We start from the raw sequence: 15,878 nt of genomic DNA, 5'->3' as shown, positions 1-15,878 counted from the left end.
GACAGGCTAAATAATCATCTATCTAGATCCATGGGTCTAAAAGTCAGTGACAAAAAAAAAAAAAAAAAGAAAGAAAGAAAGTAGAAGTATGATAAAAAGAAACCATGGGCTTCTCTCATCTCAGAAAATACAAACAAAATTTTGCATACAATACAGGGGTGTCCCAGGCCTCCAAGTTAGACATCTGTGTCTCAATTGTATTGCTACTGAATGAGTCAACAAATAAGGATCTTTCTAGTAAGCTGAGAGCTGACCAGCTTTCAGGGAAATGAGGCACAGTTTACATCTAGGCTGAATTCTTCAACTTCTTCAACCTCAATCTCCTCATCTGAAAACTGGGGATAATAATCCCTAACTCCTTCATAAGGTCATGGTGAAATTCACATAAACAATGGTATAGAAAATTACTTTGCAACTTATACGGCTATAAATGTAATAATATAGGTGGTCATTTTGTGCACGCGTTCTAGTCTGTAACAAAGGATGACTTAAATCAGCTCTGGGTGTTCTAAGACCCACCCATGGGGGGAGGGGTTGTCTACTGCACTTTTTCTTCATTTTTCAATTTTCCAAAGGAATAAAAGCACTGAAAACCACTGCCTCAAAGAATTTAATAAGAATGTTTCAAATAGAAAGTGACCTTAAATCAGGTAGAGTTGCCAGCAATTAATAATAAAATTTAGAATTCTGGTCCCCTCTTATATTTCATGTATATGTAACATGCTCCAGGGGGCTCGGTAACACCAGCCTAGGATCCTGAATGTCCTCAAAAGGGTTCTAACAGATTGAAGGCTCTGCTTACATGTTATTTATTAGAAAATCCTGGCCACTTAAGTCTTTTACAGACATCAAATAAATAGCTTCATTAATAAAGACACTCCTTGAGATGAACAACATTTCCTCCTCACTCCAAGAAGGTAAGAGGCATTTTAATTTAATCTTGAACAAAGAAAGTGAAGCTGAATATAACTGATCAGGTCTCATTTTGACTGTGATATCAAAATGACTATTAACCTTAGTGTTTAAAAACTAAGATGTGTCCAAGGGGAAAAAACGAAATAGCCACAAACAGCTATCAAGCTAGTATTTTAGGAAGCTTTTGGAAATCTACATAACTCCACAAATAGTACTCAAGCTGCTAGTACACAAAGGAAAAGAGCAAGTTTTGCTAGCCATTAAAAACCAAGGATGTCTCATCCAAAGGAAATAGACAAACGCATACAAAATCAGCTATATCTCAAATGGTGTTCTTAATAAAAGGTCTGGTTTCAAAGAGTAAAACCCTTATACATTTAATGCTCATAAAACTCTGCTATTCTGGGGCGGCCTCGTGGCTTAGTGGGTTAAAGCTTCTGCCTTCAGCTCAGGTCATGATCCCAGGATCCTGGGATGGAGCTCCAAATTGGGCTCTCTGCTCAGCAGGGAGCCTGCTTCCTCTTCTCTGCCTACTTGTGATCTCTGTCAAATAAATAAATAAAATTTAAACAAATTCTGCTATTCCAGTAGACGGTCAAAATAGCTATGGGCCAGTCTAGAACTACACCCAAATGGAACTGTGAGCCAAAACCAACTTTTTTGTGTGTGTTGGGAGGGAAACAGTTACAGAGCATGCCGCAGTTGACCCTCCAGTTAGGATTTATTAAAGCAAAATAGGGGCACCTGGGTGCTCAGTTGTTAAGCGTCTGCCTTTGGCCTCAGGTCATGATCCCAGAGTCCTGGGATCACGCCCTGCATGCTGCTTCCTCCTGGGCAGGAAGCCAGCTTCTCCCTTCTCCACTCCCCCTGCTTGTGTTCCCTCTCTCACTGTGTCCCTTTCTGTCAAATAAATAAACAAAATCTTCAAAAACAATGACAACAACAAAAGGCAAAATGAAATCAATATGCTAGAAAGGCTGAATACTCCAATTAAAGAAACCAATCTCACAGCCATGGATAATTACTAATGAAAAGCTGACCTTCACTAATTACTTTTTCTGTGAAATTCATTTGCCTATAGATTCAATATAACATTTTTAAAAAAATTATTTATTCTAGAGAGAGAGAGAGAACGAGCACACAAGCAGGAGGAAGATGAGACAGAATCTCAAGGAGACTCCCCATCAAGTACATAGTCCAACATAGGGCTGGATCTCAGGGCCCTAAGATCATGACCTGAGCTGAAACCAAAAGTCAGAGACACTCAATGACTGAGCCACGTGAATCTAGGCACCCCTAGATTCAGTATAACTTTTGATAACAAACTCACTTTCTGTCCCTGACAATAATCCAATCAGGATTTAAACATTAAACATAACATATTTCAGCTCATTCTTTAGAAGATGATACAATTCATATCTATCTCTCTCTCTCTCTCTCTCTCTCTCTCTCTTTTGGTGGTGGGCAGCAAAGTTTATTGAGCTACAGTACAAAGCTCCCAAAGAGGGAGGGGGCCCAAGAGGGTTGACCTCATCTCATTCCTTCATCATCATATATCCCCCATAAGAATGACCATTAACATAAGCAGTGCAAGCTGACAGTCTGAATATAATCTAGAAGAGATTTTAACTGAAAGAGGTAGGAAACCCGCCCCGTTTTAAACAGCCATTCCCAGAAACCAGAGTCAAATAGTCTGCACATAGGGATATTCAATCTTTGAATCACATCCCAGAATGTTAGGTAATATAGTCCCAGTCTTCTCTTCTGAGGAATTATTTCCAAAGCATAAATAGCTTATAGTGGAAACCACACTAGAAACTTTGTTATTATATGTCAAAAGCAAAACTTTTCTTAGATGGCAGAATCCTAGAGCAGCTATTCTTAAATCTTATTATGCATCAGAATCATCTGTTAAAACACAGACTGCTAGGCCCCATCCCAAGATTCTGATTCAATAGGTCTGAAGCAGGGCCTGGGAATGTGCATTTCTAACAAGTTCTCAGGTGATACTGGTATTGTTGGATCACAGACAACACTTTGACAATGTCAGTGTGAAACTGATCAATTTTTTGGCTTTTTCAAATAGAAGGGAAATATGGGCATAAGAGCCACACAGATGTTTCTGAAATCAAGTAATACTCTCTGCAAGTTGAGTCGGATTCATAATCAAAAGAGCAAATGTGGCAAAAATGGTTGCTAAAAAACTGTATCACTCACTAGGATTTATGCTCCCTTCAGCAGCACATAAACTATGACTTCGTAATAATGGCTTTTATCTGGTCTTTGTTCTAGTTCTCAATCTATAAGTTGTAAGCATGCTTTTAATTCAATTTACCATTTTCTGAGGGCCTATTTACTAAAAACTGTACACAGGGATAATTAAAATAAACTTTGTTCCAAAAGAGAGCTCAACCTTGAAGATGACACAGAAAAATAATCAAAATACAATACGAGTGACAATGGCTACTTCCACAACAGATGTATACAAAAGACAACAGGAACATGTAAGAAATAGCTAATTTTGCTGTAGCTGATAGATGCATAAAAAACTTATGCATGAAATCTAAGTTTAGCCTTGTTAGTGGTGGGGAGAGAGGAGTCAGTCTTGCTCTAGGCCAGAGTAAACAGTTATGAGCACAGGGTTGAGAAGTGGCAGAATGATTCTAGATACAGCTGGAAAAAAAAAAAAAATCCACATTTTTTTAGTGCTTTTATATACCAAACACCTGCTAAGTACTCATGTTACTCAGAAAAAGGAGACACTTTAAAAACTCAAGACCTCACAATTTAAGGAGAATGACAAGCATCCTGCAGGCTAAGCAGCCTGGGCTTCTTTCTATAGAACAAGCAGTGTGACCGATCTGACTGGTGGCAGTACGAAGGACAGATCAGAAGAAAGGAGCTAAAAAACTCCTCTGATAGTCCAAATTAAAAATGAGTCTGAAATAAGTAACTGTAGATACAGAAATGATGAAAAGGTGATGGATTTGAGAAATGTTTAGGGGAATTAATCACCTTAAATTGTTGACCACAGATGAAGAGGGATACTGTAAATGGAATAAAGGAAGGTGAACTGAGAGTTGGCTTTGAAGGCACATACAGGATAAGCTATGCTGGTAATATGTTCAGAGGTAGTTAAAAATATGGATCTGTTATTCAGGAGAGAGGTGGAGGCTGGAAATATGCACTTGGGAATTATCAGCTTAGATGGAAGTTGAAGCCAAGGGAGGAGATGAGATCACTCAGGGAAGATGAAAAAGGAACTGAGAATGGAACTTTCTACATAATTACACTTTTTTCCAAATGATTCACCACGGAATGCAATGCACTTTTGGTAGGATAAAATACACCAAAACAGGAATTAATTCCCTTCCTTTATCTGGACAACACTTCCAATAAGGTCAGGTAAATAATTTATTATTCTGCTTTAGAAGATTTAAAAGAAGGGTCTTCTCATGTTCTTGCTGTTAATGACTGAGATACAAGGCCCAGAATCCATACTAGAAGCTCCCAAAGCAGCATCAGACTTTGAGTACAGTGCCTAATACTATTCATCTTTACAACAAATCCTTAACTTTGCATAAAAACAACACCCATTTGGTTCCAAAGATTATTTTGGGAAACATTTTTTTCTTGCGAAGAAGCTTATACTTAATCCCAACCAAATTTTCTCAATTTTTGAAAAGGAAAAACATATGGAATCTCAGCCTAATGCCCAAGACTAAACCAACTCTCACCCTCCAATTCTGCAGCAAAGTACTAGAAACAAACAAAACCAGTACGCCACAGAACAAGTAAATGTGGGGGCGGGGGGGTAGAAAATCAACAGGAATGCAGCTCCTGTTTCCATGACGTACTGCAAACTTTATGTTCTTTTTCTCACCTTACGGATCTCCTCAATCTTTCTATAAAGATTAACCAGATATGAATTTGGAAAATAAGGACAGTAATATATAAGCAAATGACTAAGAGAGTCTCCACTTTGACAAATGCATGGAATGGGGAATTTCCTTCCTCCATCTAGGCTTCAACAGTCTCTCAATTTAAAAACTGAGGATGTTCAATAAAACTATGAGCGTTATTCTGAATTTTTTAAATGAGTTATGAAAGGAGATAAATTTGACTCTACCTATTAACCATATTGACCATGTACTGGAATTGCAAGCTTCCCCACTACTTAAGTCATAATGATGGCATAACTGTTTATATAGTGGGATTAAACAACAGGATCTAAGGAATATTTGGTATTACATACTTCATGGAGATCTGTATTTCTCTCCAAATTCTCAACAATTTACATAGTTACTGTTCATTCCTGGAATTTCAGTTGCATCTCCAAAAGAGGCAATATATTATGTTTAAATGGTAAAGGGGGAGCCAGAGGACAAATGATTCTGAAAGCAACACACAATTTCACCTCCATTAAATGGGAAGTTAACATACATTCAATCTGCTGTTAGAAGAATGAAGATCCTACCTGTGGAACTTACTAAGCCTATTCAGAAAGAGACTATCAAGAATACTTTCTTAAAATTAAACAGACTCCAGACAATGAAATATTATTCAGTGTTAAAAAGAAATAAGCAATCAAGCCATAAAAAGACACAGAGGAAACTTAAATGCATATTACTAAATAAAAAAGCCAATCTGAAAAGCTTACATATTATGTGATCCAACTACATGACATTCTAGCAAAGGCTAAGCTATGGAGATAGTATAAAGTAGCTGACAGGAGCTAAGAGGAAGGGAAAGAAAGAATGAATAGGTGGAACACAGGATTTTTAGGGCTGAGAAACTATTCTCTATGACACTATAATGGTGGATACAGATCATTACATGTGCCCAGACTCTTAGAATGTACAACACTGAGAAGGAACTCTAATGCAAACTATAGACTTTGGGTGATAATGTGGTATCACTGTGAGTTCACTAATTGTAACAAATGTACCACTCCAATAGGAATGGTGTTCTAGAGGAGACTGTATGTGTGGGTGGGGACAGGGGATATACATTAATTCTCAGTACTTTCTTAGCTATGCTATGAACCCAAACTGCCCTAAAAAAGAAGTCCATTAGGCAGAGGACATGAACAGACATTTCTGCAAAGAAGACATCTAGATGGCCAACAGACACATGAAAAAGTGCTCCATATCACTCGGCATCAGGGAAATACAAATCAAAACCACAATGAGATATCACCTCACACCAGTCAGAATGGCTAAAGTCAACAAGTAAGGAAATGACAGATGCTGGCGAGGATGAGGAGAAAGGGGAACCCTCCTACACTGTTGGTGGAATGCAAGCTCGTGCAGCCACTCTGGAAAACAGCATGGAGGTTCCTCAAAAATGTTGAAAATAGAACTGCCCTATGACCCAGCAATTGCACTACTGGGTATTTACCCTAAAGATACAAACGTAGTGATCCGAAGGGGCACGTGCACCCGAATGTTTATAGCAGCAATGTCCACAATAGCCAAACTATGGAAAGAACCTAGATGTCCATCAACAGATGAATGGATTCAAGAAGATGTGGTATATATACACAATGGAATACTATGCAGCCATCAAAAGAAATGAAATCTTGCCATTTGCGACAACATGGATGGAACTAGAGCGTATCATGCTTAGTGAAATAAGTCAAGCAGAGAAAGACAACTATCATATGATCTCCCTGATATGAGGAAGTGGTGATGCAACATGGGGGCTTAAGTGGGTAGGAGAAGAATCAATGAAACAAGATGGGATTGCGAGGGAGACAAACCGTAAGTGACTCTTAATCTCACAAAACAAACTGAGGGTTGCTGGGGGGAGGGGGGCTGGGAGAAGGGGGGTGGGGTTATGGACATTGGGGAGGGTATGTGCTTTGGTGAGTGCTGTGAAGTGTGTAAACCTGGCGATTCACAGACCTGTACCCCTGGGGATAAAAATATATGTTTATAAAAAATAAAAAATTAAAAAAAAAAGAAGTCCATTAAAAATAATTAAATATACCAACTGAAAAATACTTAACAATCATGTACTAAGATTTACTTGCCCTTTGCATTCAGTACCTAACTGCAGACATATTTTTTTTAAAGATTTGAGAGAGAGAGCAAGCACACGTGAACACACACACACACACACATGCTCAAATAGGGGAAGGAGCAGAGAGACTCTTCAAGCAGACTCCCCACTGAGTGTGGAGCCTGATGCGGGGATCAATCCCACAACCCATGATGAGATCATGACCTGAGTCGAAACCAAGAGTTGGATGTTCAACTTATTGAGCCACCCACATGCCCGACTGCAGATATTTTTTTAAATGACACATTAATGCAAAACTCCTTCAGCAATGAGAATTTAGGTTAACCCAGACAAGCAAAGCCATATCCACCCATCTTGTGTTTATGATGCAGGAACAGAAAACAGAGAGCTCTTTTCTAGCCTACAAATCATCTTAAACCTTGAGATCACCCACACTTCCCACGAGACTCTTTTTACCAATGCCCTCATAACTCCATTAAACATAAATCTCTCAGCTGAAGGAAAAACACATTATCCAACATAGGAAGACATTTCATATACCTTCATCATATTAAGTACCCAAAGGCAGATACTACACTTATGGGTAACACAACCACATAATTTATTATGTAAATCAGGACACTTTGGGGGTGACCGGTGGCTCAGTCAGTAGAGCATCTGACTCTTGATCTCAGCTCAGGTCTTGATCTCAGGGTCGTTGAGTTCAAGCCCTGCGTTGGACTCAATGCTGGGTGTGGAGTCTACTCAAAAAAAAAAAAAAAAAGAAAGAAAGAAAGAAAGAAAGAAAGAAAAGAAAAAATCATCAAGTAAACCAGAACACTTTTAAGAGTGAAAGGGATGTTGTGAGTAATCATGAGAGGACAATAGGCACCACTAATGGGGAACCTCGAAGTTGCACAGTGTAAAATCAAGCACTTATAATGGAGCTATCCCACAATAAAACTCCAGGTCAATTCACTTTCAATCCATTATATACAGTATATTTGTGATTCACAAACTTTTCCCAAGAACCTTGAGTAATAATTTTCCAAACACTGTTAAAACACTGTCTCAGATTCAAGTATGTCCAGTCCTACAAAGCACCTCCAAATTTCTAGGTTTTTTTTTTTCTCTTCTATCAAAACTGGTAAGTCCTCAAACCTACTCTCCTATATTCAATAGTATTTGGTATCTATACTACCCTTGGCTAAGATAAATTTCCCACTAACCAGAATCTCTTGCCTTACTATAAAGTATGCATCCATATTCAAGCCCTACTGCCTTGGTTTCAAATGACAGTATACAAAGATCAGTGAACCCTAATATTTGCAAAAGGTAATTCCCTACTTGGTAGTCTGAAAGTATTATCATATCTAGTAAAATTATCAACTCTGGTACAAAACAGGCCAAGATTATATAGGCTAGAATTAATTCTCTAAAATGTATTATCAAGTACTCTCTGATGGTGTTTCAGAAATGAATACCAAACTTCATGGTAATAAACCACTAGACATACCAATTTAAATTGTAATTTTTAAGGAAAGTATAATAATGTACAGAAATTTTTCCATTTAATAATATATAGGTTTAATCTGAAACCTCAGTTTCCTTGTGTGTACAATCATAACTGGAATAGAGGATTTCTATGGCCTTTTGTGATATAACAGCTAATATTCCATAAATTTACATATAATAAACTGAAATGCAGTATTCTATGAATCCATGAAGATGCATAAGGCTGTACTGTGCTTGTGATATACAGTATATTTTAATAGATTGCGATTTTTTTTAAAGATTTTATTTGACAGGGAGAGAAGCAGCAAAAAAGGGAACTCAAGCAGGGGGAGGGGCAGACTCTCTGCTGTGCAGGGAGCCTGATGAGGGGCTCAATCCCAGGACCCTGGGATCACGACTTGAGCCGAAGGCAGATGCTTTACCAACTGAGCCACCCAGGCACCCCTAGATTGTGACCTGTTTGGAAACCAGAACAGGCCTCTAATTTTGTATTCCCATAATGCCTTGCTGCACATATAATAGTCAATAATATTTGTTAGAAGAATGTTGAGAAATAAAATTCTCATTAACTAAGGATTAAGGATCAAATCCTGTCATTAATTTCAACCTATTAACAACTTAAAATGTGCTAGTAATTAGTCTGATAATGAACAGCATAACAAAAGAGACCATATCTCTTAGATGAGTGGTTTTTCAGAATACCAGTGTTATCTTTCTGAATATCCACAGAATCATAAATTCTAGAAAACTAGACTATGGTATATTTGAATTTACCATAGATGCCCTAGAAGCTACTTTTATTTAAAAAAATCAAATCCCTAATGTCAGTCTGTTTTCTTGCCAGTGTATTCATTAATACTAACAAACAAGGAATAAAAATTGAATTTAAATAGATTTTTTATTTGAAAAAATAAAAAACAGATTTTGATTTAAGATTTTACTTTACAATGGGAATGCAACTTTCCCATTCTTTTCCAAATTAGGTAATGAGGCCGCCCTTCATCCATTCCAAAAGAGAAGGAAATTCAGATTTCCCTGTAAACCTCCCTGAATCAAAAACAAACAGACTAGAAATTTCTTCTTTGAAAAGATAACCTTTAAGAAAATCCTTTGTGTGGGAAGGGCAGAAAGTAGGACATTTTCTAACTATTCTTTAAAAAAATAAAAATAAAAAAAAATCCGAGAAGATTACTAACAGATAAATGTCTCTGAAAACATATTCATTATAACAGCACCTAACCTTTACTGATCATTTATATGTGTCAAGCATGGTGCAAAGTATATTATATAATCTAACTCACTTCATTAAAATACAGTCTACTGCTTAAGGTCCTTGTTGCCATTCTACAGATATGCAGAAGCAGGATGCATACCTTGGCAGTGAAGATTCCAGAGTTCAAAACACTACACTATTTTTCTACATATATTTCTCTATATACATTACATAATCCAAAAACATTTTACCTTAGAATGACTACCACACAGTGTATTCTACTTCTCCCTTGTCAATGTTCCCAGTTCAGGCCTTTATCAATTTACAACCATCTCCAATTATCTAAGTTAACTATATGGAAATTCTATATGGGTCTATAAATTTAAAAAGTATTCGGCATTACTAACTGTAGCCTATTGTTTTAAGTTGGTGTTCCTAACTAGTAAACTGGAACTTAGTAGATTTCTAGTTCCTACTGGCGGATCCCCAAGGTGGTTGCTAAAACCACACATCCTGAAGTTCTTCCTCCCACAGAAGGATGAAAACTAACAGCACTTTCAATCCTTTACCAGGCAGGGACTTAACAGCATACCTCTGCACTCCTATTCTTGTGCATATTCTCAGATTTCAAAACTCAAGGCAAGTGACAAGCAGGTCTTTCTCATGAAGAGTCTGACAAATCTTGCAATAAAAATGATTTTACCAAGTGATAGGATGATTATCTTTGTCCTATTTCATAGATTCTACCTTAAAGAGATCATTTCTTCTGGTCTTCTGTCAACGATGGACAAATCTATTAGTAATCACTGACTGTAAAGTATCCACAGGACTGCTCCCAGGAAACTATCAAGACTAAGCAAGAAGATCGTGGACCAAAGGTAAGATACCTTGTGGGAAAAAAAAAAAAAATTTTTTTTTTTGTTTCAGTAGTGGGTCCACAAAACAGGTCACCCATATCAATCAATTTTAAAATTGTACTCCTCCAACCCTAAGGAGTTTTTGAAATAATTAGGAGATTCCCTCCCCTCCTAAACAGCTCTTTTATCTCATTAACAGATTTATTTTTAAGTAAAAAGAAAAAATTTTTTCAGCTGCTAAGAGTTGAAAAATCTAATTCTTGCCCCAGACTGACACTTAACATATACCATGGTCCAAAGAGGTTCTACTTCAGTTGCAGTGCCCTTACTACAATCCAAATATTCTGAATCCTGTTCACTAAAATTCTATCCACTAAAATCTGCTCTCTATCTGATTGCTCAGGAAATCCCAAAATCCAGCTGACAATCCAAATCTGTTTTTTTTTCCTCCTTTCACAATTACTTATTTGTACTCTGATCATCTTGTTTCAGGTCTTCAGTACCTCCTAAGTCCATGATTACCTAGTACCCCCACCTCCATAATGAGGTGGAAGATCAGGTTATTTACTTACCTAGTCTCTCAAACACCAGCAAAATATTGCTGCTTCTCTTGAAAAGGAGAGCAAAATTAAATCCAGAATGCTTCCATTAAAAATTAGCAGAGTTGTCCCAGGAATTATCCACATGGCTACAATATTACATGTATGAACATTCAAGGTTTCTGACAAAAATATGTCTCAGGATAAAAATAGAGTAATATATCATTCCTTTTCATTTAACAAAGGTTTTTTCCCTGTTTGGAATGAGAAAGGCTCTCTCAGCGGACCAGGTTCAATATAAAGAATTCAGTCATCATCAGAATAATTCCCTTCAGTGACACTGAGTAACAACAGATGTATTCTAGAGACTCCATATATACTTGAATAAATGAGAATATCTGTCACTCCAATTGCCATATTCAAAAAAGGAAAGCTATAAATACCAAGATAAATTACATCATAATTAATACTACTAGAGCTTTACAGTCTATAAATTATGTCTACGTAAAACAAGCTTTGAAAGGGTATACAACAGACTACTAACGGTGCTTGTTTCTGGGGAGTGGGAATCATGGCATAAAAGGAGGAACTTTAACATTTTACCTTTTACACCCAGGTATTATTCGAAACTACCATGTAAGCAAGTCCTTTCATAATTTTTTTAATCCAGTAACTTCCCCTTTTTCCAAAAACTTAAATAATTCCATGTCAAAATGGTTAACAAACTATCCCAGGCAGGAAGATTTATCCTGTCTGCTAATACTCCCTCCTATAGAAAGTTATATCTATCCTTTGAAAATTCAACCTGATGAAAACTTCATTTTATGGCTTCATTATATGGCTGACAAGTTTATGTATCTGGTTACTTCAGGCTCACCTGGTACTACTGGGCCTGCCAAAGTTTTTCCAATGGTGTATTTTGAGAATTTAAGACTTGATGCAATTCTTGAGCTGTTTCAGTGACAAAAGTGAAGTGGAAAGCAAAGGCAGAAGAAAAATTACCAATTTCCTTACTATCTATAGCCCACTGACAAGTCCTTGAAACAGACAGAGTGACAGCCCTCTAGCGACCCAACTGCCTCAATGTTAATACTTTGCTAAAGGCAAAAGGCAATCCTAGCCCAACCCCCACCCCCACCAGGATCCTGTAAGTCTACTTCATTGTATAAAAATTCCTTTGGAAACGTCCTTTATCTCTAAACCCCCCAAGACAGGTTTTGGCAATCATCCCCCAAGCATGTAGCCCACCGATATACATCTGAAGGGTCTCATGATTAAGGTTTTACTGGACGGCAATAAATTACCTTTTCCCAAAAACAGCTAGCTGTCTCAAGGTCCTGGAAACCTTGCTTCCAAAATTCCTTAGAGACCTATGCTATCTCTAACCACCACGCCCCCCACAACTTGAAAGTGTATAATGGACTATTCCTCATGACCTCGGTGAAGCTCTTTCTGCCCATGGGTCCTGTCCCCGTGCTTTAATAAAATCACCTTTTTGCACCAAAGACGTCTCAAGAATTCTTTCTTGGGGAGCCTGGGTGGCTCAGTGGGTTAAAGCCTCTGCCTTCGGCTCAGGTTATGATCCCAGGGTCCTGGGATCAAGCCCCGCATGGGGTTCTCTGCTCAGCAGGGGGGAGCCTGCTTCCCTTCCTCTCTCTCTGCCTGCTTCTCTGACTACTTGTGATCTTCGTCTGTCAAATAAATAAATAAAATCTTTTAAAAAAAAATTAAAAAAAAAAAAAGAATTCTTTCTTGCCTGTCAGCTTCGAACCCTAACATCGTCTTTCCTACATCAGAAATGATAGTGTTTCATAACGGTAAGGTGACACTAAGACACTACATGTGTCTTAAACACATTCCACTCAAATTCTTTCCCATTCTGAAGGGTGCTAAAGCTGCTAAAACACACATACCTGTTACTGAGATACAAGTGCTAGCCATCTCATACTTCTAATGGTAATTTCTCAGCAATTTTTAATTTCTCAGCAATTTTCACTATAGTTTAATGTTGTTCCTAAAGTAAAAACTATTACTTTGTATAATCTAGTGTTATTTTTTTTCTTTAATACACATCAAAATTTACCCTTTCATCCTACAGCTGTAAAATCTGATTACCGCTAGCACCACCCCCACCCCATAATTGAATTTTAATGTCTACCTGCCCCTGGGTAGCAAATTATATGCTCCATAGGCAGACATTTCAGAATGTTTCATGTGCACTCCACAGTAAGTGGTAGCTTTGCAGGGAAGCACTAAAATTTACCAGTCCACAGCAAGTACCTTATAGTTCATAATCAATATTCATTACTAGCCACCTGCCTAGAATTCTTTCTGCCTTGATGTCCTCAGTTGTATAAGGAATTAATTTTCTTTGTGACTAGACCTCAAAGACTATCTGTGCTGTTTCTGAAAAATACGGACATTATGACCTTAAAACATTTTAAGAACATGTTAGGAAAACCTCCATCATACAACAAAAATCATTAAACAGCTATTAGGAAAAGCAAAAACACCCAGAAGACACAATATGCAAACACTCCAGCTCAAGAACATGAGTCAACTAAACTTTGCATATGACAGGCAAAATAGAATTTGCTACCCCTCTGCCTCAAAAAGGTCCAAGTAAAACAGGACAAAGAATTTAGAAGTATCAAAAGTTTATCTAGAAACAATGGAAGATACCTGAAAGGACAGGCCAAGTAGGTACAGATAAGACCAAAATTAAGACCAAAAAAATAGGGGGGGAAAAAGGACTTAAAAAAATTAACTATATACCATATATACACGGTACTACACAATTAAACCATAAAGCTGTTAAAAAGGACTCCAAATCGTACTGTGGAGGAAAAGAGACAAACAACAGAATTCTGAGGACAGGAATAAAGGAATAAAGCACATGCTTTCTTGTATTGCCTTAATCATTTAGGTCCCTGTCTTAATGCCTAAAGTTAAAAAGAAAAGAATTTTCTGCTGCTAACGTATGAAGACAAGATGTACAGCAAGACATATATGCCTTTAAAGCATTTTACAAGAACCAAGAAAACGTGGAACTTTTAAAACCTTCACTGAACTGGAAGAAAAGCACACAAGTGAGTTTACTGGTAACAATCATGTTGCTAAATTTCTAGCTCAAGCAACAACTCTAAAAATATGTCACTACTATGGCATAATCTAATTTTGAAGGTGCAATAAAGTACTGTAGTACTACCAATATTACCCACTCTACCGTTACTTCAAAAATAAATAGCACTGCAGGGCATCGGGGTGGCAAAGTCAGTTAAGTATCCAACTCTTGGTTTTCACATAATCATGATTTCAGAGTTGTGGAATCAGGACCGAAATTGGGGTCTGTGCTCAGTAAGGTGTGTGCTTGGGTTTCTTTCTCCCTCTCCTTCTGCTCCTCCCCATCCCATGCATTCTTGCAAATAAATAAATAAATAGATAGATAGACAGACAGCATTGCTAAAAATATCCTCGCTATGCTAAAGTTGAAAAACAACCTGAAAGACTAAGGAGGTTGATCATTTGGAATTAGCATGTTTAGTGTTAGCATCACACTCCAAAGACCTTAAATGATTGATGGATTGTGCGTTAACCAAAAAAATTCATTTTAATTACCTCCTTGCTTCTATTAAAAATAGAAAGGGACCAATATCTCCCATATTGGATTTCAAATTTCATAATCATTTCACGATAGAAACACACAGCTTCCTTTCAGATTAAAAAGTAAACCAAGATAACTGAAAGGGTAATAGTGAAAGAAACACGTGTGTCTGGTACAACGCTAGGTGATTTACATTTGCAATCCCATTCTAACACTACTCTATAAGGTGTGTGTTCACCTAATTCACAGATAAGGAAACAGGGATTAAGAGAACTGCCAAGGGGCACATGGGAAGTCATGATCCCAAGGGCCTAGGATCAAGTCCCACATTGGGCTCCCTGCTAGGTAGAGTCTGCTTCTCCCTTTTTTACTCCCTCTGCCTCTCTCCCTGCTCCTGCACGCTCTCTCTCTCAAAGAAGTACATCTTTAAAAAGAGAGAAAGAGAATTGCCAAAAATCAGGACTCCAAATGTCTTAGGTTTCAAAATTCATAATATAGTCTCTTTTGGTAAAGAGCATGCAAAACAGGCCTCTAGTGAGCCAGGTCCAGGGATTCTCAACATCCCACAAAACAGGAAACATCTTAAACAACAAAGAATTGTCCCTCTTCCTACACAACTTTCAAATGGCATTCACTATGAAAAACTTGTTCTGGGCCTAGAACCTAACTCTTTTTTAAATATAACACATAAAGCATTCTTACATGATTTTAATCATCACTCAATTTTCCAGGAATGTAATTACCATGTAGACTGAGAACAGACTGGACTTGGTTTCATTTGGAACTTTACCAAAAGTTGCTCAACTTCTCAGAAAATGACATTGTCAACAGCAGTGCCACCTGTGGTATTTGAGTCACCTTTACAGCAAGACTACGTCAGTCTGCCTTTGTAAACTGTCATATTCTTGGTTTTTCTACATATGGATATAAACAGTAGACTACCTCATTGCCTTCCTGTGCAGCCATGCCTGAACATTTGGACCAAACTATTTTATTATTAGTTATGTTCTCCTTTATATTACATTTTTTTTTTCTTAATGTGTAGGGAGGATAAAACATCTAGGAACCTCATCCAGGAGAGTTACAAAAATGTGTTAAGAAAGAGTACACAAAATACTCTTGACTTTACTTTTTGTCATCTATCTAGGGCAAGGAGGGAATGGGGATAGGGAGGTAACAGGATGTCCCTACAACCAGATTTAACCTGAAATGACAGCAGGACTGGGAAGCAC

The 15,878-nt window shown here is 37.5% G+C and overlaps 1 protein-coding gene and 1 long non-coding RNA gene across 4 annotated transcripts in view; one reads left to right on the top strand and one right to left on the bottom strand.

The window, feature by feature from the left end:
• Nucleotides 1-15,878, bottom strand: part of NPTN (neuroplastin) — a 70,248-nt gene that overhangs the window by 42,387 nt on the left and 11,983 nt on the right. The gene's annotated exons all lie outside the window — the stretch shown is intronic.
• LOC116590573 lies at nucleotides 542-14,240 on the top strand. The gene is made up of 3 exons (XR_004285652.1): nucleotides 542-917; nucleotides 10,387-10,524; nucleotides 13,969-14,240. It is a non-coding gene; the product is annotated as an uncharacterized LOC116590573 (long non-coding RNA).

The sequence above is a fragment of the Mustela erminea genome, chromosome 5 (genome assembly GCF_009829155.1).
Source record: "Mustela erminea isolate mMusErm1 chromosome 5, mMusErm1.Pri, whole genome shotgun sequence".
NCBI lineage: Eukaryota > Metazoa > Chordata > Mammalia > Carnivora > Mustelidae > Mustela > Mustela erminea.
The sequence above is the reverse complement of the archived record's forward strand: the minus strand, read 5'-3'. Positions and strand labels throughout refer to the sequence as shown.